The 26,270-nt window shown below is 41.6% G+C and overlaps 1 protein-coding gene across 2 annotated transcripts in view; it reads right to left on the reverse strand.

Annotated features, from left to right (window-relative positions):
* Positions 1-26,270, reverse strand: part of BBS1 (Bardet-Biedl syndrome 1) — a 1,329,035-nt gene that overhangs the window by 85,020 nt on the left and 1,217,745 nt on the right. The gene's annotated exons all lie outside the window — the stretch shown is intronic.

Genomic DNA, 26,270 nt, shown 5'->3' on the forward strand with positions numbered 1-26,270 from the left:
CAAGTTCGTTGTTGTAGAGGAATGGTGGCTGCCTGAAACACTAGTGACAAATCAACCAGTGCCAGGTAGTGATCACGGTGTCAGACAGTCCATCAGGAGAAAAAGGAAACAAGAAGCTTCAGTTGGTTAACCTCTCTTGGTGGGTGGTAGAGCCTGGGAGAACTGCAGCATGCAATCTAAGAGCAAAGGTGAAGAAAAAGACTCTAAGTGGGTCACAAAGCTTGTGTGTAAAGTATAAGCTGGCCTGAATTTACAGCTACCTCCTGCCTGCTTCTGAGGAAGGAAATGTAAAATGTGTGGGAAAATCCCAGGCCCATAAAGTAATTAGGTCAGAAAGCTTTTGGATCTAGATTTACATCCACTGTATTTTCAGTATTTGGCCCTTATACCATGTGTTAGTTTGTAAATGAATTTCATATTCAAGAAATCTGGAAATGCAGTATGAAATAGCAGCACTGAGCATATGTTAAGCCCAAAATCACAATGATGAACCATTGTGCATCTTGCAATTTTAAAAGTGATCTGAGTGAGAAACCGAAGACTTCCACTAATTAAGGAAATACTAAGTATACCAAGGTCTCATACAATGCAAATGTATACCAAATGCTACAGAAAGCTAGATTTTGCATAGCTCTTCAGTGATAACATTGTCAGTAGTAAAAAATATCTTGGGCTCCCCAAAGTGAGTGCAAACTCAAGAAAGGTTCCCAAAGTACATACAGTGTTTCACAGCTAGAGTGTTGTACAGCAGCCTCAGTAACCAGAAATGCTGTAACACTACAGGATGGAAAAGGTATCTTGAGCAGCAACTATAACATATGCCTTGAACCACGAATGGTCCATTGTGGCTGGGCCGTGGACAAAGGCACCCTGGATATCATCTGTAGAATGCATGTGGTCTATGGATAGTTCAAGGACAAAAGTACCGGAACAGTATCTTTAGAATGTGCATACAAGATCATCCGTGAGCAAAGGCACCCTGAACAACATCTGCTGAATGGGCATGGAGCATGTGGATTAGCTTTGGGCAAATGCACCCTGAACAACATCTGCAGGATGTGCACAGAGTCTGTGGATCACCCATGGGCAAAGGCACCCTGAACAACATCTGCAGAATATGTACAGTGTCTGTGGATCACTCGTGTGAAGGCACCCTAAAAAATATCTGTAGAATGTGCACGGAGCCTGTAGCTGACCCATGCGCAAAGACACCCTGAAAACATCTGCAGAATGTGCATGGAATCTCTGGCTGACCCATGTGCATGGGCACCCTGAAAAACATCTCTAGAATGTGCATGGAGCCTGTGGATCAACCTACAGGTAAAGCCACCCTGAAAAACATTTGCAGAATGTACATGGAGCCTGTGGCTGAGCCATAAGCAAAGGCACCCTGAACAACAGCAGTTGAATGTCCATGGGGGCCTATGGATGTCCCAAGGAAGGGTACTTTAAAAACATCTGCAACACAGGCACTGGGCCTGTGAGTGGCCCACAGACAGGGGGGCGGGGGCCTTGAGGGAAAAGTGCATGTGACTTAGGGATATAACCCATGCTGCTGGTTAATACGTGGAACCCTGAATACTAGCTATTAGGACATTTCAGAAGCCAGCACACATCAGCCTCAAGGGTACTGCACAAAATAATGGACAACATGCAAAGCATACACAGAAATGCACTGTCCACTCCTTTAAGCCCAAGAGAAATGTAAAACTATGCTTTTTTTTTAATCTGTATTTCTCAACCAAGTAAAAAAAAAAAATTGGTCTTCAGGCCCTTTTCAGCATTGACCTGCGCTACAAGGAGAAAACAACTGCAGTATATGTGGAAATGTTTTTGAGAGTTGAGAGGAAACTGGAATACCTCCCTAAAAACATAAAGAATAAAGTCCTGTAGTGGAAAGCAGAAACCAGAACCAAAAATGGCCAAGTGGAGAAAAGCCTTCAGTCAAATACAACAGGCTGTAATAATCAAACACAACACAGAAATAACCAAAAAAATATACTTACATGTTACTTACGGAACTAGCTAATAATAAAGCCATTTGTATTATGAAAACAGATGAGGAGGGTGACATAGTGATTATGGATACAGTGGACTATACTGATAAAATGATGACTGCCTTACATACTTGTGCTATTTATATTTCTGTTTCTAAAAATGATGTGCATATAGCATACCATGACACTGACTATATACTAGAAGATCTATTTCTACAGAAGGTAATAGATAAAAATACACTTGAATTTAATTTATATTCAACAAGCATGGATTCCAGCTATATCTGGCATCCCTAAAGTCCTCAAAGATGTTATGGATCCCCTCCTTCGGTTGATTGCAGTTGCTAATGGCTCAGAAACATACCCACTTGCTGTGTATATTGATAGGAAGCTAATACAATTCTGCAAACTAAAAACCCATACTTTAAAGGATTCTTGGGATATTCTGGATAGATTTAATAATATCACTTTTAAAGAAATTATATTGTTTGTTACTATTGATGTTGTGGATTTGTTTATAGTAATCCCTGACATTCACGGTTTGCAATGGCATGAAGTGTTACAGAATTGTGAGTTTTTGACACACAGCACCATCAGATTATTATGTGAATTTATGGAGGTAGTGTTAAAGAATAATTTTATATTCTTTGAAGGGGAAATTTTCAAGCCAAACTTCTGCCCCCATATTTGCCAACCTGGTCCCAAGATGGGACAGAACACATATGGAAACAATACATGTGTGTGATGATAGGGGGTAATATGCCAGCTATGCCAGGAGAAGTAGGGCAGTGGATGTGTAAAATATGTCAGCACAGCTAGCTGGAATTTAGTAAAGAATTACATGTTATTTGTATATTAAACTGATTTGTACAGATGCATGTGTTGAAAATGTATCAGCAGTGTGCCCTGCTGAAAAGAAAAGAAACGTACATGCATTACTGTAACTGTTTAAATATATATAGATATTGTAACACAGGATACTGGAAGAGAAGAGGTTAATCCCAATCCACCTGACGTTCAGGAATACTGGACCTAAGCCATAAAGATGTTATCTCACAGTTTTGAATGCAGCCAGAGACAACACGTCTGTACTAGGAAGTTTCCTGCATTGTCATTGGGGTGAACTAATTGTTACTCGGAAAGGGTGAAGGTTTGAAATTGTTTTATGACTTCCAGGAGCTGCAGCAGATCTTAGCAAGTGTGTGTGTGTGTGTGTGTGTGTGTGTGTGTGTGTGTGTGTGTGTGTGTGTGTGTATTAACACCTATGTGATAAATCCTGACAGCATCTAGTGTTCGTGATAGTGTGAGAAACAGAATCAGATGACGAGTTGTGATGTTATTCTATAAGCTATGCCAGAAATAATATTTAGATATTATATTGAGAAATCTCTCAGTCAGACGGAGCACTTTGTTTTGGAGACCTGACATAGAAGGATCCCTCACTTATTTCATCTTGTCTTGCGCTAGTAAGTGACCAGGGAACAGCAACTCTTTAGATCAGTCAGGAAAATATAGTGAGGTTAGTTAAGTACTGTTTTTCTTTATCTGTTTGTATCTATTTGTGCGTGTTATTTTAAGATTTCCTGTGGGTGAAACTCTGGTGTTTTCTGTAAATAGATATTTAGTATTTTTATGCTCTTTTTTATTTATTATTAAATATATTTACAGTTTTCATTGTGGCTAGTCCTTTGAGAAAATATTTAAGCTTTGAGAGTATTTCCATATATTTATTTGATGATAATTGTGGCCACTCCTGAAAGCCTGGCTGTTTGGTCAACATTACCATTTGTATTAATATTAATTTCACTCAGTAAAATTGGATACCCTTTTAAGAGTCTTATAGTAACTGACTGGTGGCAGTGAATCTACCTTATAGTTTGGGCAAAGTTGGTAGAGTGGGTAGTCTGAGCCAGCATTTCCTAGGTGTGTGTGTGTGTGTGTGTGTGTGTGTGTGTGTGTGTGTGTGTGTGTGTGTGTGTGTGTGTGTGTGTGTGTCAGCTACTTGAAGCAGGAACACAAAGTTCACAGAGAGAGTGGTGGAGGACATGGCTTGAACACTCAGCTGAGGACTTAACTCTATAGCTGTGCCAGTGTGGAGCCTTACTGTGGTCCTGGGGAGAAACAGATGGAGAAACCCAGACCCTGGACTGAGTGTTTTCCCTGTGTGCTCTTAAGGGAAATTGTGCTTGAAGCAGAGAGGTCTGCATCTGGAAATACTGAGAGCATCCATTTGCACTCCAAGTGAATGCCCCTCTTCAGTCTCAGTGGTGAGGATTCAGGCTCCTTGATTACCGGCTTAGAGTGGGGATGTCACAACATGCATAAAGGTGAAGACTATGGTACAAACAGAGAACTGTACAATAAATTAACAGATAAGCTGAAGGCTTTGAAAATGTGCACACTCCAAAGGGAAGGATGGCCAAAATGGATTATTTGGAGGACAGAAGATAATACACAGAAAAAAGACATGCACAATGCTTTGGCTCTCATCAGTGCAAGAACATCCAAGTAAAGAGGGAGCCATAAGTGAACTATACAAAATGTTAAAAGAAGGTGGTGAAGAGAAAAAATAAGTTTGGAATTATTTGGAAATGTTAAGCACTACAATTATATATGCAGATTGGGAAAGAGCTATCATAGACCCCAGGGGTCTACATCAGGTCATTGAAGTCTGATTACAGAGAATGGCTGTTCATTGTACCGAAATCACCAAACGGCTATACATCCAACATTCACATCAGCAAATGTTTTTCCCAGGGAAGGAAATAACTTGGCCAACAGAACAACTGACTGACACACCAAAGTACATCAAACATACCAAAGTGGGGGACTATGCCCCAACACCTTCCAATGTGGGGGGCTGCACCCTTACCCCTCTACTTATACATACCAACTCTAAGATCGCACTACAGTGGGGAAAAGGACAAATTTCCATATGTTGGCAAAGTCATATCCTTCCCTGGGAAAAACATTTGCTGATGTGAACGTTCGATGAACGACTGTTGATTCGGTTTGATGAATAGTTGCTCGCTGTAATTAGGCTTCAATGAATTAATACAGTCCTAGACCCCAGACATGCCACAAAGCTGAGGAAATTCAGATTTTATGATGGAATGTCTCTTTATAAAGAAGTTATGTTCTTACCATAACAGTCCATCTTTGCTGTTGATTGTCGTTCATTCATGTCTGATGGGTCTCGGTTCCGTCCTCGGAACCGACTCGGCCAATATAACAAGCATGTCCCAGACAAAAAAACTCTCGAGCTAAGTCTTACCCATAGTGCCCCTCTCCTCATCTCCTCAGATCAAATTTGCCCGTAAGGATAGAAAAGCAGAGGCTTTATCTGAGCAACTGCCCTATCAGGTAACCAGGACCAAATCCAAACTACAGAAGTCTTTTGTAGGGGGATGGAGGGTGGGATGTCATGAATGAATGAAGATCAACAACACAGATGGAATGTTATGGTAAGAACTTAACTTCTTTATTTGATGATGTTAATCTTCATTCATTCATGACTTATGGGACAGAGTCCCCAGCTACTTTATATCCTGGGAGGCCCTATGGAAGGATATTCCTGAGCACCATTGAGCCAAAGGATGCTCTTCCCCTGGACACCACATCCAATTTGTAATGAGTAATAAAGGTATGAGGTGTAGCCCAGGTAGCTGCTGTGCAAATGCCATCCATAGAGGCTCTAGAATGAAAGGCCACCGAAGTAGAGACTCATCTAGTGGAGTGAGTCTTTACTTTAGTCGGTACAGTTATTTTGTTTTTTTGATAAACAAAGGTAATGCAATCTCTCAACCATTTTGATAAAGTGACTTTGGAAAATGACTTGCTCAATCTTGAACCTGAGAAGGATAGGAATAGTTGGACCGATTTCCTGAATGATTTAAAAAAATAATTGTCTATGTATGTCTAGCAAGTGTAAACAGTATTCACCTTTGTTAGAAAAATTTGGGAAGAAAACTGGCAAATCAATGGACTGGTTGAGATTTGAATCTGAAATAACCTTGGGCAGAAAGGAGGGGTTAGTCCGAAGTGATACACTCTCTTTGTGGAAAATTACATATGGGCAATTTACACACAAAGCTTGTAACTCTGATATTCTCCTGGCTGAGGTGATGGCTACCAAAATAAGGTTTTTCCAAGACAAAAACTTTATATCACAGGTGTCTGATGGCTCAAAGGGTTGACAAGACCAGCGTCAAATTCCAAGGTTCAATAGGATCTTTAAGAGGTGGTCTTAAATGCATGACTCCCTTTAAGAAGGTTTTGCAGAGACAGTGGGACATCAATGAAGAATCATTAAAGCCATTACGAAAATTGTAAATAGCTGCTAAGTGAACTGTGATAGTAGAGGCTGAAGCTCCTGACTGGACTAAAGTTAACAAGTATTCTAAGACCTCATGGATCGGGGCTGGGACGGAGTCTAATCTTTGTTCTTTAGCCCAGATCACAAATCTATCCCATTTACTATGATAAAGTTTCCTGGTGGATGGTTTATGGGAAGCCAGAAGTATACTTTGCATTGGGGAAGATAGATTATTCTGCGTGGTAATTAGTGGAAGTGGAGAAACCAAGTGGTCAGCTTGAGACTCGGTAGGTCGGGACGGACCAGCCCCTGTGGATGAGACAAGAGTCCTGGGGTTGGATCCAGATTCCATGGACAGTGAACTAGTTGAGGCCATAGGAAGGGCAACCAGATTTGACGGCGCCAATAGGGTGCAATGAGAATTAATTTGCTACTCAACTTCTGCGCTTTCTTTAAGAACTGTGGAATAAGGGGAAGGGAGGAAAGGTGTAAACTAAACTAGTTCCTGAAGCCAATCATTTATCAGAGCATCTCCCCCTGAGGGGAGATCAGGACGAAGTAGCTTCTGCATTTATGGTTCGAGGGAGAGGCAAACATATCGCAGCAAGACTGGCCCCAACAACAAAATATTTGTGTCACTATTACGGGATTGAGAGACCACTCGTGAGGCATCAGAATATTTCTGCTCAATTTGTCTGCAATCACACTGGAATTCCTGGGAATGTGCATTGCTAAGAGAAAGTGGTTGGAATCTAATGCCCATTGCCACACTCAGGGCTTCCCGACATAATGAGCAGGATCGGTTTCCTCCTTGCTTGTTGATGTACCAGACCACAGACATATTTGTCTGACTGGATAGCAACTGTCCCCGATGGAAGGGTCACTTGGAATGCTTGCAATGCTAGGAGCACTGCCCTCAGTTCTAGGATAATGATTTGCAGACTGGCCTCTAAGGGGGACCAAGTGCCTTGGACGGTTCTTCCCTGAAAATGCCCCCTACCCCATCAGGAAGGCATCCATGATCACTGTAGCTTTGGGTTGAGGGGGTGAAAAAGGGCAACTCCATAACTCCTCTTCTGGCTTCAGCCACCAATTCAGATCTTACTTGCAATGGTTTATGTGAATTTGGTAAGACATGCATCATTATAGACCACTGAAATGCTAGGAGCCATTGAAGCAGCCTCATATGGAATCTCACTAGTGGGACCAGAGTGATCATTGCCGCCATGGAACCCAAAAGTTGTAAGACCAATCGAGTTGGAACTAGGTCTTGAGAGAGTATCACTTGGAGTTGAGCTTTGAACTGGTACTAGCTTTGACTTTTCCTTGTTTATTGAGATTCCTGGCATGTCTGCCAGTTTTAGAGTACGGCTTGGAGCAGTAGATTCATAGTTAGAGCAGTAAGGAGCCAATCATCTAAATATGGAAACACGAGGAATTACTACTGCCATGCATTTGATGAACACCCTGGGGGCTGTGGTGAGACCAAAAGGCAGTACTCGAAATTGGTAGTGATTGGCTCCATGCCAGAAGCGGAGATATTTTCTGGATCGTTTGTCAATTTTTATGTGGTAATACGCATCCTGAAGATCTATGGAGCACATTCAATCATCTTTTCCAGAAATGGAAGGCCAGACTGAACCGTGACCATCTGGAATCTTTACTGACAAACTTGTTCAGGATGCTGAGGTCCAACATTGGCCTCCAGTCCCCTATCTTTTTTGGCACTAAAAAGAATTTTGAGTAAAACCCGGATCTATCTGGTCTAGTGGGACTGTTTGGATGACTCTTTTTTTCTAGCAGCTTTAGAACTTCTTGTGCTGCTGCATTCCTCTGACTTGGTGGAATGTCGGGGATTCGCCTTAGTGGCCTTGGATAAAAGTCGAAGTGGATATGGTAACCTATGGTCATTATCGTCTGCACCCAGGAAACTGATGTTATAGAATGCCAGGCCAAGTGGTGCACAGAAAAACATCCTCTAACTGCTTCCAGAGGTAAGCAATTGGGCTGCTCTTCAGAAGCGCTGATAGGGCTGCCCAGAGAAGGAATCCCTGAAGCCTTGGTTTCACGGGTCCCTCTGCCACTGGAGGGGCATCTTCCTAAAGAGTTCCCACCTCTGTCCCAGGGAGAGAGCTCACCACGTGTGTCATGAAAAGGCCCTTGGAATTTTTTTTAACCACATCTTCCCGCATCTCTGATTCCTGGTATAGGATCACTGAGGGGCGGAAAAGCATATGCCCATGGCAGACAAGGTCTTTCCGTCTTTCTCACACCTAGCTAAAGTGTCTTTAACTTTTGGGCCAAACAAAGAAGCATCATCAACAGGAGTGTTGACAAAGGAAGACTTGAAAGGGTCCGCAAAGTCGCACAAGTGCATCCAGACATGATGTCTCATGACGTCTGTACCCGCTGATCTGGCTGCTCCCTAGGTTGTATGTGTGGTCAATCACATGGAGGAGTTAGAAATGGACCCTAGGGTGGCAAGCTGAGAGGCTTTGTCACGTACCTCATTAGGCAATGCTCCTGCCAAGGTTTCTGAAAAGTCTATAATCAGGTCCCTCTGAAGACAGGTAAAATGTGCCAGATAGTTCAACGACTGTAAGGCGAAGGTCGCCAAAGTGTAAGCCCGCTTCCATAGTCTATCTATCATGCGGGACTCCCTGTTCAGAGGATGGACAGTTAAACTCTCTTCAGCAAGTTCTTTTCTAGTGGCTGCCACCACCACCATAGAATCTACTGCCAAGCCTTTGGACCAATGGGGCTGATCTTGTGGAGGAAAGAGAATTCTATCCAGTCTTCATGGAATTGGCTCAATGGTGTCAGGGGCCTTCCAAGCGCACTGCACGATGAGCTTGACCAGCTCATCCACAGGCGGGATCAACCAGGAAGTAGAGGGTTGAGCACAGGAAGCCTGCAAGAATACAGATTCTTCAGCAGAAATGTTGATGGACTTCCAGTCACCCCTCTGTTTCAGAATCTCCAGTATGTCTCCGAATGAGACATCTTCAGGGGGTGACCATGGGGACCGTTCTCCCTCAACATAATCTATATCTTTGGTGAGGGATTCCTCAGAGAAATCAATGTGCTTCCTCTTTCACGTTTTCTTGTGGGGTGGCTCTTCAAGGGGAACATCTGAAGAGGACTCCAAAAAGTGGGTGCCCTGCAACAGGGTGTCTTGCTACTCCTTTGGTCGATGTCCCAGTGTAGTGGGATGTGTCAGCTACATACCAAAGAAGATATGTATATCTGGTTCTAATGCCAAAGGGAACAACTACAGGCTTGCGGAAGCAAGAGCCCTCTTCATAACCTGGAAGGCAGGCCCACATTTAGAGGGATGGGAGCCCAGAACCAAAAGGACAACCTCGGAACTGGGGTCTCACCCTGCTCCGATGGGCCCGCCACCAGGGTTGGAGCTGCAAGAGGACTGGGAGCTGTCAAAACAACTGGAACAGTAGAAAGCGCCATAGAAAAAAAATCGGTGCCGAACTAGGGGTCACGGTAATGACAGACCAGTCACAGTCTCTAGGGTGGATTGGCTCCAGCTGAGCCGTGGTCCACAGGGTAGGCTCTGGAACCATGGAAAGGTGTAACACTGGAACCAAAGGAGTTAGCATCGGTACAAATGGCTCCAAAGCCTGTGGGGAGGTTGAGGAAGGAACATGTTGGAGTCTGTGGAGACAATCCCTCTGCTCTGGGAGGGAGGTCTTGGATGGGGTTGGGAGGCCTCTGGCTGCTAGGAGTGATGCCTCACTACATCGAGCTCCGAAACACTCCTGGTTGAACGGGTGGATAACCCCGAAGGGGATTCTGGTCTTTCAAGAAAAGGAATGAGTTGTTGTCCAAAAAAGGGGCCGATGGATAGGGAGTATCTTGTCCTGGCTAAAACTTCACCTTACAGCACCCAAGGTCAAAGGACCCGAATATTGTGATGGGAAGGGAGTGACCAGTTTAGAGGGAGACACTACTGTTGGTGCCGAAAAGGTGTCTGGTACCAAGGAAATAGTCGGCACCATAGTAGACGTTATGGCGGTTGGTTCCGTAGAAGAGGTCGTCGCCAGCACCACGGAGGGAGTTTTAGGCTCTGGTGCCAAGAGTGTCGGTGCTGACAGTTTAGGAAGTTTTGTCTGTGTTTTAGAAGGCTCTGTTTCCTGAGAACTAGGAGATATTGGAACCGAATGACTTCTCTTTTTTATGTCTTTCTTAGGAGGTATTGAAACCTCCGCCTCAGATAATGCCTCTGAGAAAGGAGGTTTTAACAGTCCTTTTAAGATTAATTTATTTTTATGCTCTACTAATGTACGAGAGCTGAATCCTTAAAGTTCACAAGGAGGTTGAATCTGGGGATGGGGAACTCCCAGACAATAGATGCAAGAAAGATGCCCATCAGAGTTGGGCATCTTTCTGCCACATTTATCGCACTGCTTAAATCCTGTTGTCCCCTTCTTATCAGACGTTATCACAATCCAAATAAGTCACTACAGCAACAAGGTGACAAAAAATCCTGTCAAAATAGCTGTAAATGAAAGAGAGATACACAAACACACAGTTAAGGAAGACAGACTGCAATTTTTTTTTTAATAACAAAGTTAAATAAAGATGTAAAGAATACCCAGCAGGTAAGAAGGGGGGAGTAATACCAACGATGGTATTAACAATTTCCACAGTGGTAAGGGAGGGGCCTGTACCACCAATGGTATGAAGAATACCAAAATGGTAAGAAATAAGGGAAAAAAATACTCTAGGAGATAAAACGGCAAGTGAAGCTATCAACGACTGCTACAGGAAAATATCTGAAAGATAAGCAAAAAATACTATGAAGAAATAGAAAAATATAACTACTTAGCTGGAGAGCTGGCTTGACATGTATACACTATGTGGAAAACAAGATCTGAGGAGATGAGGAAAGGGGCACTATGGGTAAGACTTAGCTCAAGAGTTTTTTGTCTGGTGCGAGCTTGTTATATCGGCCAAGTCGGTTCCGAAGACAGAACAGAGACCCATCAAGTCATGAAGGAATGAAGCTCAACAACATCAGACATATTTTTATGCTCTAGCAGGATTCACTAGAAAAACACAGTGTTAAACCAGTTTGTTGAAGATATGGTGTTGATTTAATAGGGAGTTTAATATATATATTTTGGTAATGTTATAAATGAGAACAATTTAAGGGGGGACATACAGAACTTGTGTAATGTTACTTACTCTGGAAAAGTGGTAATCACAGCATTTCTTTGGATGATTACTTTTAACACCTTTAATTATCATTTGTAATACAGGCAAATTTACACTTATATAAAAGTAATCATACTGCATTAACAAGTTCACGTTTACAAACATTATACTTCATATATATTTTTATATATAATATAACCTAAGCAGCATTAAATAAATTATTCAATTCCTGTTTTTTAAACAAGAAATATCTTTATTAAACCATCACTTACGACATAGGCAATCATACATTTATATAAATAAAAACAAACCACACCGGCACAATCCTAGTTGCAAGCATTTTACAATACAAACCATACTGACACACTCCCACTTGCAAACATTGTACATCACTTATAATTTACCTAATAATTTTTAGGCAAACATTACATAGCTCAATTAAGTCCTGCCTTCTTTTAAACCTCATTCCACCCCTGTATGTATTGTTCTCATAATTAAAATTTTTTCCTAAATAGTTTGCTCCTACCCTTTTCTAAAGCTCTCAGTTCCAATTGTCTTATCTCTGTTACTATATTCACAACTTATAGTATAGTTGGTTTAGATTTTGATTTCTATTTTCTAGTACATTTTGCTTTTTTGGCAGCCACCATAATTACACACAGCAAGGCCTTATCATGACTCAGCAATTCTTATTCTGTATCATAGGTCAGAAAAATCATCTCCCTCTTCACAAAAATCTGCCCACCCAGTCTCCCTCTTCACAAAAATCTGCCCACCCAGCATCTCCAACTGTGCACCCCACAGGGAATCCTTAAAGTCCACTAACTCACCGCACTCCCAGAAAACATGTTCCTAATTACCCATTTTTTTCTCATCACACCTCTAACATTTGCTGTCTGCCCGAGTAAAAATTCTCTGGAGTCTGCTTGAGGTATAAAAATATCTATGTAAACATTTCCAAGCAAAAATCCTAAATATTCTAGATTTTGTTGCATATTTCGGAGACGTACATATATCCTCCCATTGTTTGTTTACTTATCCAACCTCTGTTCAAAATCCTTTCTAACCTCCTCTGACTGATTCTTATAGGTATCATGCAATATTTTACATGCTCTACTAATTATTCCTTCTTTAATGGCAGTTTTTGTTCTAGATTCTACTAAAAACTCTACCAGTGCTGGACTTTTGTTTAGGACCCCCTATTTATTTCTCTTTGCCTATACTCTGACATCAATCCTTGATAGGGAAGGCAATCTCTAACCTGCAGTCCAAATAAATTCTTGGTATCTTCCCACTCTATCATCTTTCCCTTTCTAGTTATTTGCTCCCAATACCTTGGTTCCTTTGCCAGTTTTCTCCAATAAATTCCAGACCCCCTATTGTCTATGTCCCTAATTGCAGTAATCCCAAATGGAATAATCTTATTTCTCCAATCCCATGTTGGCTTAGTTCTTTGGATACTTTCTGTTACTTTATAGTTATAATATTCTGTATGATTATTGTTATTCTCCTGAAAGGTCTGTATCCAAAATACTAGTCTCTCCTTGTTTCTTGAGCTTCCCAGTTTCATCATCATCCCTTTCCAATTTGAATTATAGTTTTCTGCTTGTGCTATGTATAAGAGCCTTAACTGTTTAGCTACAAAATACTCCTTCACATTGGGTAATCCTAATCTGTCCTGTTCTACTGGAAGAATCACCTTATCCCATTTGACTCTTGCTGTCTTATCCTCACAGATGAAGTCCTTCAGCTCTTTATTAATTGTTATCTGCAACTTCTCCTCTGGTTGATAAAAATATGCCTGACCTGTGTATAAGACTAACAGGACTAAAAACATTTTAGCTGCTTCTATCTTACTATCAGCATCCATAGAACCATGCTTTCATTTTCTCAATTTTTGAATTATCTTTTGTTTAGTCTCTTCCAACATATCCTTAGCTGCCAGACCAGAATCACTTTTAATCCATACACCTAAATATTTAATTTTATCATGTGGCCATAAATATGGATACTGTTGAACCAATTCATATGTGGGTACATAATTTACCACTGTTGCCTTTGTTTTAGCTTCATTAATTTTGCATCCCGAAAGTTTTTTAAAGTGCCTTAAAATGTTCCACAACATTTAATGTGTCTTTCAGGTTTTGTCAGTTATAAAACATCATCTGCAAATAGAGTCAGCTTTTCTGGACTACCATACCAATTACATCCTTGAATTTCTGAGTCACTTATTTTCTTTGCTAATGGTTCTAAATATAAAGCAAATAAGGGGGGGAAGAGGACAACCCTGCCTGGTTCCTCTGCTCAAGGAGAAATTATCAGAGGATCTCACCCACTTTAATTTTCACCTCTGATTCCTCATATAGCCTCCTAATCAACCATATATTTTTTCAGGAAATGCAAATGCTTCTGTTGCCCTGCTCTAAGTCCCAGCTTAATCTGTCAAATGCTTTAACCAATGACAACAGTATTTTCTTACTGCTTCCCTCTGGATCATCAGTGTTCTGTTAATGTTGTCAAATGTTTGCCTCCCCTCCACAAAACCACACCAATCCATATCTCAGTTTTGATATTACTTTTGCCATTTTGTTAGCCATTATAGACGTGAACACTTTATAATCAAGGTTTAGTATTGAAATGGGCCTGTATGAAGCTGGCACTGACGGATCTTTACCCTCTTTAGGTATTACAGCTACCACTGGTTTCTTCCAGGAAGTTGGTACTTCTCCTCTTAAAATACTGTTAAACAAAACTTTCCAGATCTTTATTACTTTTTTCCCTCCTAGCTTCCAAACATTCACAGGAATACCATCTATTCCTGGGGACTTTCCTGTAGATTGGATATACATCACAATTTTTATCTCATCTCCTCCTATCTTAACCATTAGAAATTGAGCCTCATCCACCTTTAACCTTGGCATATTTAAAACTTCCATAAACATTTCCATTTGTATCTTTTCTTGATTTCCATATTTCTCTGCTTTATACAGACTTGCATAGAATTTCTGAAATACTTCTAATATCTCTCTATAGGATCTCTTGTTACCTTCCTTGTTATAGGCTCCCTAAGCTTGGTGACAGAACTTGGTGACAACAACAAATTTAAAACACGCTCTAACAAGTGTGCTGTATTATACAAGGAATATCATTTATTACAATCAGAAAGGTGAATCAAAGAACATATATGTGTTGCATGGTCCTAAATATGTGTGCAGTGGACCTATGATTTGAAAACAGCCCAAAGGTAAACTTTATCCGCCACTGGCCAGATGCATTTCATTTGAATGTGGGTTTCAATGCTGTTTCAATGAATGTGAGTTGTAAGGCCAGAGAAATTTTAATGCTAAGTCTGTTTTCATTGTGAAACTGTATTTTTGTTTAGCAGATGTCTATCAGTGCTTGTGCTACAAAATTTAAAATAAATCCAAATAATCACTGCAGAAGTAAAGCATAAAACAGTATGCACATTACAGTGTTTATGGTAAATAGGGAGAAATAGCCAAGTAATGGGACACCAGAATGGCTGTGGGGGGAAGGCTGTATATGGAGGGTCCCCAATTGACCATGATTTTGTGAGGGAGGAGGGGCAGCAAACTCAAAGACAGCCCCGGGTGGCACAAACTCTAGCTAGTCCACTGCAAAGGGTCTTAAAATCTAATCTAGCACGCTAAGATCAAGCAGTGTTTACGTTTGCCTTGACGGTTAGATTTTAGGCACTCTTACTTTGTCATGCTGGTAGTGATTCTCTGCCTCAGCTCTTGCACTCTATTTCCTCTCTGTCTGCCAAGGGTGATGGAACCATAGAGAGAGAGAGAGAGTGTGTGTGTGTGTGTGTGTGTGTGTGTGTGTGTGTGTGTGTGTGTGTGTGGAGTGCCCTCCCAATTTTAAAGATGCAGGAGGCTTTGACAATAAAAAACGTTTTCACTCTGAGGTGGGTTTTCTCCTTTAAGGAGGACCATGCATTTCATGCTAATGTGGATAGACAAGGCATTGCACACTCACACGTGGAATTTAAACTGTCTGTTTTACATAGGTAGTCATTTTCTGTGTTGGATTTAAATTTATTTTGCTGATTGCATTTTCATTTTTTTTTTATTACTGCAGCTGCAAAATCCCAATCTTCATCAGGGCACTGACAACTGTCTGGCTTCCCAAACATCCTTCTGAAACAGTAAACGAAGTTCTGTGGAATTAAAACTCTGGAATCTTTAGTTCCCTAGTTCTAGCTATCCTAGTGGAAGTATCGAGTAAACAGTACGTATATTTTTACATGTATACTGCTTGATCTGCAGTTTGTTTTCCACAGTCAGCACTGACTTCATGCCTCTCTGGCATACTTGCCAATATCTTCCTGTCCTCTGTGCCCCTCCAGGGGCCTGTATGCTCAGCAAGTGTGCAAGCCATCATACACTATTGAGTGGGATGAGTCCTTGCCACCAATGATTTAAGTGTGGGAGTTTTCTTAGCTCTGCTTCCTGCAATGTTCTAGGTGGTATCGTTGGGTGGGACATGCAGCGGACATTGCAAGGAAATGTGCCCTGCCTTTGCAATGCATAGTCCAGTATGCATACCACTGTATCATAAAGCGTATTAATTCTAGCAGGTTTTAAAGAAATGTACGTTTTATCCAAATGTACATAAAGTATTGAGGTCATCTTGCATCCCTGCAATACACATAGACACACTGACAAGCACATATACAGACAACCACTGAGACACAGCAACACACACAGACACAGAATTTGACCATGCTACAAGTTTATTTATGGTGCTGCTGCCCACACTGTAGCTATAGCTGTATCATTTACATACACAGTGCAGCTTTGTTAAAGCTGTGGACATGGCAAGGTTTGACAATGCTGTACCGATGTGGCAAGAAAAAGCTACAGGAATTAAAAATAAATAAGTAAATAAATCAGTAGGCTTCCCTACAAGTTCTTATGTGCAGTGAATTTGGTACTAACTGGTTGGTTAACACTTGATATTGTTACATATGACGTTGCTTGTAGATGGAGTGCTGATACTGCAGTGTCCTTTTGTCTATTATTTGGTACATTTTAAAGGGGGGGGTTCTACACTCCTGAGTGTGCCCTCCTTTGTATGAGATGCCTAGTAACTATGAATCCATTGTCGGTTTGTCAGCCATTCCCTATTGAATATTACCAGCTTACCAGTATTTTTTAATGTAACACAGGAATTAATTCTTCAAGGGCAGCAGGCACTGAATTTGTAGATGAAACACTGAAATGCAAAGTTGTTTGCCAGTAGCAACAGTGGAATTATTTGGGTGACTTTTCCTTCTGCAGAGATTGTGCTTACTGAGTGATATTGGTGGATTGTAATGAAAGGTGTTTGCCTTTTATGGTTGAAATTTTCTGAAATGGGTAGTTTCATCATTATTGCCTCATACATTTTGTTTCATTGCTTATTAGAAGGATGTTCAAAATTACAAATCTAAAACACATTCTAACACGTGGTGTTGTATTATACAAGGAATATAATTTAATACGATCAGGAAGGTGAATGAAAGAATGCACCCATATATGCATGACCCTAAAAATGTGTGCAAGGAGCTTATGGTTTGTAAACAGCCTGGAGGTAAACTAAGTCTGTTTTCATTGTGAGACTGCATTTTGTTTAGCAAATGGCTATCAGTGTTTTGCCCACCCTACAAAGTTATGCCCAACAACTACTCATATGCTCACTAAAGCAATTATATAAGTCAGCTCTAAAAAATTAAAAGCACTACACCCTCACAAACTCCCCTTGAGTACCTTGTTCCCCATTGGCCCTTTTTTCAATTATAAAGGAATTCCCAATACTATTCTAGCATGTCCAAAGGTCAGTTGTCAATCTCCTCTCCGGTCCAGCTGGTGAATCTGGGAATCTTGAGGCAATGTTACAACTGCCTCATGTACACAGACAACCCTCTCCTCCTCCCAACAAATTCCAACACATGTGAGAGATGCAACCATATAGCCAAACTGGAGGCTAAGCTCTCTCAACTCAGTACTGGCGTAACCAGTCAGGAGGAAAAGGAAACCACACTCACTACAATTCCGGTCTCACATAGACCTACCACGACAACAAACCAAACACATAAACACACAAAAACATACTCGGAGGCTCTAAATAAAAATCTGCCTAAGCAGCAGAGACCTCCAAAGCAGACACCCAAGCAACCGCTACCCCAAAACAAGACACGTGCAACATATAGCTCACAAAGCCAGTGTGCCGAACAGTCACAGCCCTTAAGACTAAACAACACACCTGATACACTTGTAATAGGTGACTCTATCGTCAGGCACACTGACGTCCCGCTCACCAGTCTGAACAAGGAGAAGGTCACGGTGAGCTGCCTGTCGGGCGCTAGGATCCGCCACATAACACAAGCACTCAGATCACTCCAAGGCAAGTACAAATATGACTCAGTCATTGTCCATGCTGGTGTGAACGACCTGAGACACACCTCCCTGGACTACTTGAAAAGAGACATAGAGGAGCTCTCTGAGCATGTAGCCCAGGCCGGTATGACCCTGACCTTGAGTAGCATCTTACCCTCACCAAGAATGATGCCACAATATGAAGACAAGATGATCAATTTCAACAATTGGCTTAAGTGTTGGTGTCATTCAAAGGGGATCCAATGCCTGTCAGCCTGGGATGACATGCTCGACAAGCCACGATGCTTCGCTAGGGACGGCTTGCACCTGTCATCCCTGGGCTTTCGGATATTAGCAAAGGCTCTTGCTACCCCCATAGTGCCTTTTTAGGCAAGGCTCAAAAGACAAACCCACCTCCATAGGTATCACAAGGGATAAGAAACTAAGAGTAATGCTACTCAACGCCAGAAGTCTAAACCTCAAGATGCACGCACTCGAAACTCTCCTTAGCATGGAGAACATCGATATCTGTGCAGTAACAGAAACCTGGTTCAAGGCTCCCGAGAGCACCCCAGCACTACCAGGTTATACCTCATACCATGCTTTTCGGCCCCAAAACTTGGACCAAACCACAAAAGGAGGGGGAGTATCAATATTCATCAAAGATACCCACACCTCCAGGTTGGTAGCACAGCACGAAGCATCAGAGACTATCCATGTGCAACTAACTGTGGGTAAAACTGTCTTCCAGTTTACAGCCTGCTACAGACCACCCTCCCAAACACAGGAACCCCACTTGGCCTTCCTGAGAATACTGGAAAATATGAAGGTCTCTCCAAACACCATTATATTGGGCGACTTCAACTACCCAAACATAGACTGGGAGCATTACCATAGCTCCAACACCCTAGCCCAAAGGTTCCTAGAATTTATAAACTCAAATGCTATGGAACAACTTGTTACCACTCCCACAAGAGGGGAAAACATACTGGACCTGATCATCACCAACATGGGGACACTATGCTCCAGACCAGAAGTGTATCCCTCACTGGTAAGATCAGACCATAAACTAATCTCACTGGATATTCACATCCCAACCCCACCCCCTGCCCAGAAAACCACAGTGAAAAACTTTTCTAAAGCAAATTTCACACGCCTCAAAACCGAGACGAAATCCTTCAAAGCCCCCGGGCCTGTGGAAAATACGGCCCAGACCGCAGAATCCTTTATAAATGCATTCTATGAACACCTTCAGGAATGCATGGATCATGCAATCCCAAATAAAGCCAAGACCCAATCCTCCAAAGGCAGACGTCCTGTCTGGTGGACCCCAGCCATAAACAAACTATACAATAGAAGGAGGAAGCTACTACATGATAGAGCAAAATCCCAAAAAGGGAAGGCATGTCTGATCATTATTTGCAAAAAACTACGGGCACTCATAAAATCGTCTAAGGCCAGCTTCGAGGGAAAAATTGCACAGGACACTAAGGATAATCACAAGGCTTTCTTTAGTTATGTTAGGAACCTGGGTGGGAATTCCCAGATATGCTCAGAATTAGTCCAAAATGACAAAAAATACACCGAGCCCACAGACATTGCCAACATCCTAGCTGACAGGTTCAGTGCAAACTTCTCCCCCCTCTCCCCACCAAAAGGGCAAATATCTATCCCAACAGAGTGCTGCCCCCCTGACATCTCAGATGCTCAGGTAAGAGCCGCCTCTCCAAAGCAAAAACACAGCATCAATGGGACCAGATGGTGTCCCGGCTCGCCCTACATGAACTCCAAGAAGAGCTAAACCCAAACATAAAACTACTGTTCAATCTTAGCCTTACTACAGGATATGTACCCAAAGAGTGGCGTACAGCAACAGTGGTCCCTCTCCACAAAGGTGGTGTCTCAACGGATCCTGGAAACTATCGCCCCATAAGCCTGACTAGCTTGGTCTGCAAAGCTATGGAAAGGATCATCATGGACCTCATAAATAAAGATATTGGGGACCTACAGACACTGGATCCTACCCAGTTTGGCTTTGTTAAGGGCAGATCCTGCCTCTTAAACCTGGTCGATTTCTTTGAAACAGTCACCAAGGCCATTGACGAGGGAAGGTGGTCCACACAGCCTACCTGGACCTCGCAAAAGCCTTCGATACAATACCCCACTCGGGCATTATAGATAAGCTCACCAGCTTAAATATAAACCCCTATGTCACTAGATGGGTTGCAAACTGGCTCAAGGACAGAACCCACATTGTTAGAATTGCTGGAGCCATGTCAGACTCCAAACCAGTTACAAGTGGCGCCCCACAAGGCTCAGTCCTGGGACCTCTCTTGTTCGGTATATATTTCTCGGCGGTACAGGCCAACATGGAAGGACTGTGGCTGACCAAGTTTGCAGATGACTGCAAACTGGGCGCCATAATCAACTCTCCAGCTGACACAAGCATCCTCCAAAAGGGCCTCATAGAAACAGACAACTGGTGCCAGAGCCATGGCCTCAAGCTAAACGCTAAAAAGTGTATAGTCATCCCCTTTGGCAAAAACAAAGTGCCCACAAATTCCCTCATAGGTGGTAATCCATTAAGTACAGAAGAAGTCATTAGGGACCTGGGGACCCAAGTTGATAGCAATCTCTCATTTGACAACCACGTGGCCAAAGTGGTTAGAAAAACATTTTATATAGCCCACCTAATCATGAAGGGATTCACATCTAGATCAGGGGAGGTCATCATACCTATTTACTCATCCCTCATCAGGCCCATAATTGAGTACAATGCCCCTTTTGGGATGTACCTTACCAGACACCTGCAGCAACTGGAAAGACCCCAAAAGTACCTCACCAAGAGGATCAAAGGGCTCAAACAGATGCCATATGCTGCCCGGTTAAAGAAACTCCAGCTCTACTCAGTGGCATACCGCCTGCTCAGAGGCGAGCTGTGCCTGACGTATAAAGCCATGCCCAACCCGGAATTAATGGACATGCTGCACCTCAGAAAATCCAAATCCCATCGAGCTACACGCTCGAGAGACTTGAACCTCAGCACTGAAATAAATAGGACATGCTGGAGGGACAGATTCATAACCCAGAGGCTCCCTTCACTCTGGAATAAAATCCCAGTCCAGGTTAGGCAGAGTCCCACATTGACTCTCTTCAAGAGGAATCTTGATGAGTGGATGGGAGATCGTAGGTTTACCCCGGCTATCACTTCTATGTCACTGTTAGACAGAGGCACAGTATACTAACCTCAAAAAAAGGCATAGCAAAATGAATTTAAAATGGGTGGCGAAAGCCAAACACACTCTGGCTAGGCTTATAAATGCCCTAGGGCAGATAGCCTAGTATGAACCTATGAACTATCTTATCAATCAACTACAGCCAAGTTGATTTTACAGTTAATAAATATTTTTTGATCACTGTGTAGAAATTCAATGAAGTGGTTATAAGAGAAGGAACTAGCTAGGGCACACAATATTATAGTTAAGAGGTGGGGGGGTCATAGGTTCATAGAATGATACTAGGCTATTGGCCCGGAGGCCCTTAAAAGCCTAGCCAAGAATTTCACCCATGTTCCTTCAAAATCAGCACCTATTTCCCCTGTCCAGCAAGGACACAGGTGGGATCCCAGGGGTATATTTTCTGTTTCCCATCCAGTCATCCAGGTTCCCCTTAAAGAGGGCTACATAAGTACTCTACTTGACATGGAAAGGGAGTCTATTCCACAGACGGGGGAGTCTTTGGAACAGAAATCTATCTCGCCAACAAGTTCTATTAATGTCACAGACGAGGTTAAGGCCTTGCGTGCAGGTTGCACTAGTGGAGTTGATCTTATGGATGTGCAGCGACCCCATCAAGGATAGGTCTGAAATGGCCTTGTATGCCTGACACAGGTCACCTCTGAGCAGTCTGCGTAAGACTGAGTTGAGGGACAGGGCTTTTAGCCTATCTGTATAGGATAGGTGTTTGAGACCCTGGATTTTCCTGGTCAGGAACCTCTGTGGTCTCTCCAGCTGCTGCATGTGCATAGCAAGGTATATGCCGAAGGAGGCATTCTACTCGATAATGGGTCTGATAAGGGAGGAGTACAGGGTTGGTTACAAAATTATATACATGGCTACCATAAGGCTTACATCAGAAGTGTAGATTAGGAAATAGCAGTGTCACAAAACTATGTGTATGGCTTGGAGGATATTGTAAAACTATTCATGTATTGGTGAATAGTGGCTGTAGGGCATAGCATTATGAATAAAGAAAACATTTTTTAACAACACGGCAAGATGAAGATAACAGTGGCATTTATCCTGAACATATATATCAGCAGATCCATTGACAGATGAAGTTTTACTTGTGTTTTAAGTAAGTTTGCATTCTGAATGGATTGCAATGAGAGTGACACATTGTTTCTTTAGTGTAGCTACACTACTTGGATATAGAGAGAACCTGCAGCATTAGACTGGTTATAGTGATGAGTGATTTTTCATGCTAGTGTTTAAAAATTGTATTGTAGAGTAGCATTTTTTAAGTTAAGGGCTGGGCAATTTCCTGGTTCATAGAAGTCTGTGCATTGCAGTTAGCTATGAAAGAGCTATGTGACTATGACTGTGGTGAACACATTTAAAGTACAAAATGGACTTCTCCTAGACAGAACACTGTGGTGGGTGAAGAGGAAGGTTATAAGTGAAAAGCAAAAGGGTACCCAACAATCATTCTGCTCGTTTATTCTACAGGACAGTGTAGGCATTATTTGAATTTATTAACAATTGCAATACTGAACTACATTTTCCTTGGATCAAAACAATGCATTTGTCAAAGAACGCAAGTTCCAAGATCATGCTGTACTTCCAGCCATTAGGGAAAGTTCTGAAAAGGTACGTAGAGTTACATGCACATCTGTACACTGTAATCAGTATAGGCAACAACTATATAAACAAAAGATAGACAGTGAATCACATAGTGTACTGAGGTAATTGTGTACTGCTACCTGCAGATTTAGTATTCGTGGGTCAAATGGCACATGGTAATAAAGGTAGTATGCATTTATAACAGCAGATTGAAATTTTATGTCATAAATGTTATACATGAAAGTGTAACTTGATTCACTGGTGGTGCAGCTTAGCTTGCTATTGCTGCTGGGCTTTGAATACTATAGTAAATTCCACTGATGTGACCCTTTTCTGGAATGCTTTGTACAGCTGCCTACAGGCTAAAGGGGAAAGTAGGGACTTTAAGGGGTAATGTTGCACATAAAAAATGGGTGCCTACATTCTGTATAACTCAGATCTGTTGATTCTGTAAGACGCTTCCCAGAAGCAAGTGAAGAGAGTGAGCAACAAGAAGCAGTTGTCTACAACAATCGATGTACAATATGATCCTGCAGAAAAGCCACAACCAGAACAGTCAAACAGTGTCCTTGTATCTACATATACATCTGGGATTTGTCAATATAACATTGCAAGTTATTTAAGCAGCAAGGTGAAAGATCAAGAAAACCTTACATTACTGACAGCTGACTACTCCATCAGGAACTGTGAAAAGTTGCCAAGCCTACCTCTCAACCTGGAAACATCAAAAACCTGGGCAAAGGCCCATAAAAAATAAGTTCAAATCTGTATGTGGCTTAACATAAAAGTTGCATAGATAATTACACAACCCCACCCACTGCAATGGAATTATGAGATACCAACTTTCAAACGCAAACTGAAGGACAGACAACGAAAATATGGCCAAAGCCCAGACCCTGTAGTAAATGGTAATCATTTTTTTAATGCATAGCAATGATGTTCACTGGGAAGGGGGAAGAAGATAAACGTTAGGATTTTGTTTTTTGTGAATTGCAGTATGTGGGTTTTGTGGTAAAAGTAGGGCATTTAATAGTAGGCAATATTCTAATCTGAGCCAAAGAATTTTATAATTTGCTAGGACCTCAAAATTCATTCTCCATGGCCTACTGATCAGTGGAGTAGCTAGAGTTTGTGTGGCTTGAGGCTGTCTTTGAGTTTGCCACCCTTCCCTCTCAGAAAATCATGGTTGAATGGAGCCCCCCATATACAGCCCTCCCCCCTGCAGCCATTGCAATGTCCCATTACTTGGCTATTTCACCCCATTTAGCATAAACACTGTAATGTGCACACTGCTTTATTTCTACAATGATTAATTGGATTTCATTTAAAACTTTTCTTTTACATTTTATAGCACAAACACTAATAGACATATGCTAAACAAAGCAATACAGTCTCACAATGAAAATACACTTAGCATTAAAACATCTGCCATTGAAACTGACATTCATTGAAACCCACGTTCAAAGAAAATGCATCTAGCCAGTGGTGGATAAAAATTACCTTTGGGCTGTTTTCAAAATCATAGGCCCCTTGCACACGAAACATACATGTGTTCTTTGATACACCTTCCTGATTGTATTAAATTATATTCCTTGTCTAATACAGCACACTTGTTAAAGCATGTTTTAAATTTATTGTTTTGAACATTTTTCCAGTAAGCAATAAAAGAAAATGCATGAACCAATAATGACAAAATTGCCCAATTCAGAACATTTCCATCATAAAAGTCTGCTCACACTTCTACAAACCACATTAAAGAGCTCTAGACTTTAACTAATGAAGAAGTTGCTGCTAGCAAACAACTTTATATTTTATTGTTTCATCTACAAGTAAAGTGTCTATTGCCCTCGAGGAATGAATTGCTTATGTTACATAAAAAAAAATGATAACCGAGTGATATTGCAATAGGGAATGGATGGCAAACTGATACAGGTTCTTAGTTGCTAGGTATATCCGCCAACGAGGACATGCTCAGGACTGCAGCATCCACCCCCTTTAAAAGTACAACACAGCACAGTATCGGCAATCTATTGACATACTGTGGAAGTAGAACACACAACCTTCTACATCAAGAGCAAGTATTCTACCTGTTGTGCTACAACTTAAGCGACACTAAACTTCTCTCCCCCTGAAGAACTATGCAGCACAAGAAATCTGGAAAAAGCCAAAATATATTCGGGGGGGGGGGCACAGTTTAAACTTTGCTCGCATAATCTTAGAAAAGTTGCTAGAATAAAATGTGTTACCATGCATTTCCTGAAAGATAGGAAGACTGAAACTTAAATGGCTATCATTATTTAGTGAACTGAGTTCTCACCAATTTGCCAGAAAACCACAAATTTTAAGAGGAACAGACCAAAATTATGAGCCAAACATTCTGGTGGCATGGGTAGAGAATTGTGGCTCTTGTTTCATGTACTCAAGGTACAGGGTATGAGTCTGGGTACCCCTAACAACCAGCCACACTTAAGTGGGGCATTTTACAGAATGACAGACAGACAGATACACACACACACACACACACACACACACACACACACACACACACACACACACACACTTGTCTATTGCAGCTCCTGTTGTAAATAAGAAACACACACCATAAATATCAGCCTGTTTGTCTCGGACATTGCAGCTCTCGTTGTAAATAAGAAACACACCATAAATACCAGCCTGTTTGTCTTGGACATTGCAGCTCCTGTTGTAAATAAGAAACTCACACCATAAATACTAAAGAAAAGAAAATGTAGACAGCTCTGTCATAAAAGTAAGACCGCTCTGTTTGGCATAAAAGTAGGAATCTCTTGCTCCCATTATAACAAACACACTAAAATCAGACCAAATGCAGCTCAGCTCTGTTTGTCATAGAAGTAAGAATCTCTTTCTTGGACCAAATCCTCAGCTCTATTCGTCATAAGTTGTGTGTCTGAGCACACAGCTTATGAGCGTCAGGCTGTGTTGTCTGAGTACATGTTCCAAGCCATCGTAGTTTAGCCAAAGCCGGTATAGCATTTCAGTGAAAGTGAAGTGTTTATGTCATTGGCGGACTGGGGTTACCGGGACTACGGCTTGGAGTAAGCACCTCATTGGTTCTTTCAAGCTTTTTTTTAAAGTTGTTTCAGGTTTCAACTTTGTTACTTAAGAAGTTAACTTGCAAGTGTTTCTGTAATTTCACACTGAGCTAATCGGAGGAAGGGCACTGAGCCAACTGATCTGTGATGTATAACATTAAGTTATTTATAGCACTTTTATTGTCTGCATATACTTTTCTAGCTAGTTTTACTGTGTGTGAGGTATTAACTAGAAATGTTCTACAATTGTTAAACATCTGATTGGGTTTGTTTGTTCTGATTTCTTTGCAGTTGCTCGCCCCTACTGTAAATTTGATCTGGGACACTCCTCCCAGTCTAGTGTCATTACCTCATTCTACCTAATCCAGGGACAAGATCTGAGAAGGCCAACCTACTTTCCCCTTTCCACTTTACAAAAAAAAAAAAATTTCTAAGATTGTTTCCTGCCTTTCCTGTAAGTCATCTAGTCTAGATACAGATTTGCTGCATCC

The sequence above is a fragment of the Protopterus annectens genome, chromosome 7.part0 (assembly GCF_019279795.1).
Source record: "Protopterus annectens isolate FY-2018-M chromosome 7.part0, PAN1.0, whole genome shotgun sequence".
In the NCBI taxonomy this organism is placed as follows: domain Eukaryota; kingdom Metazoa; phylum Chordata; order Ceratodontiformes; family Protopteridae; genus Protopterus; species Protopterus annectens.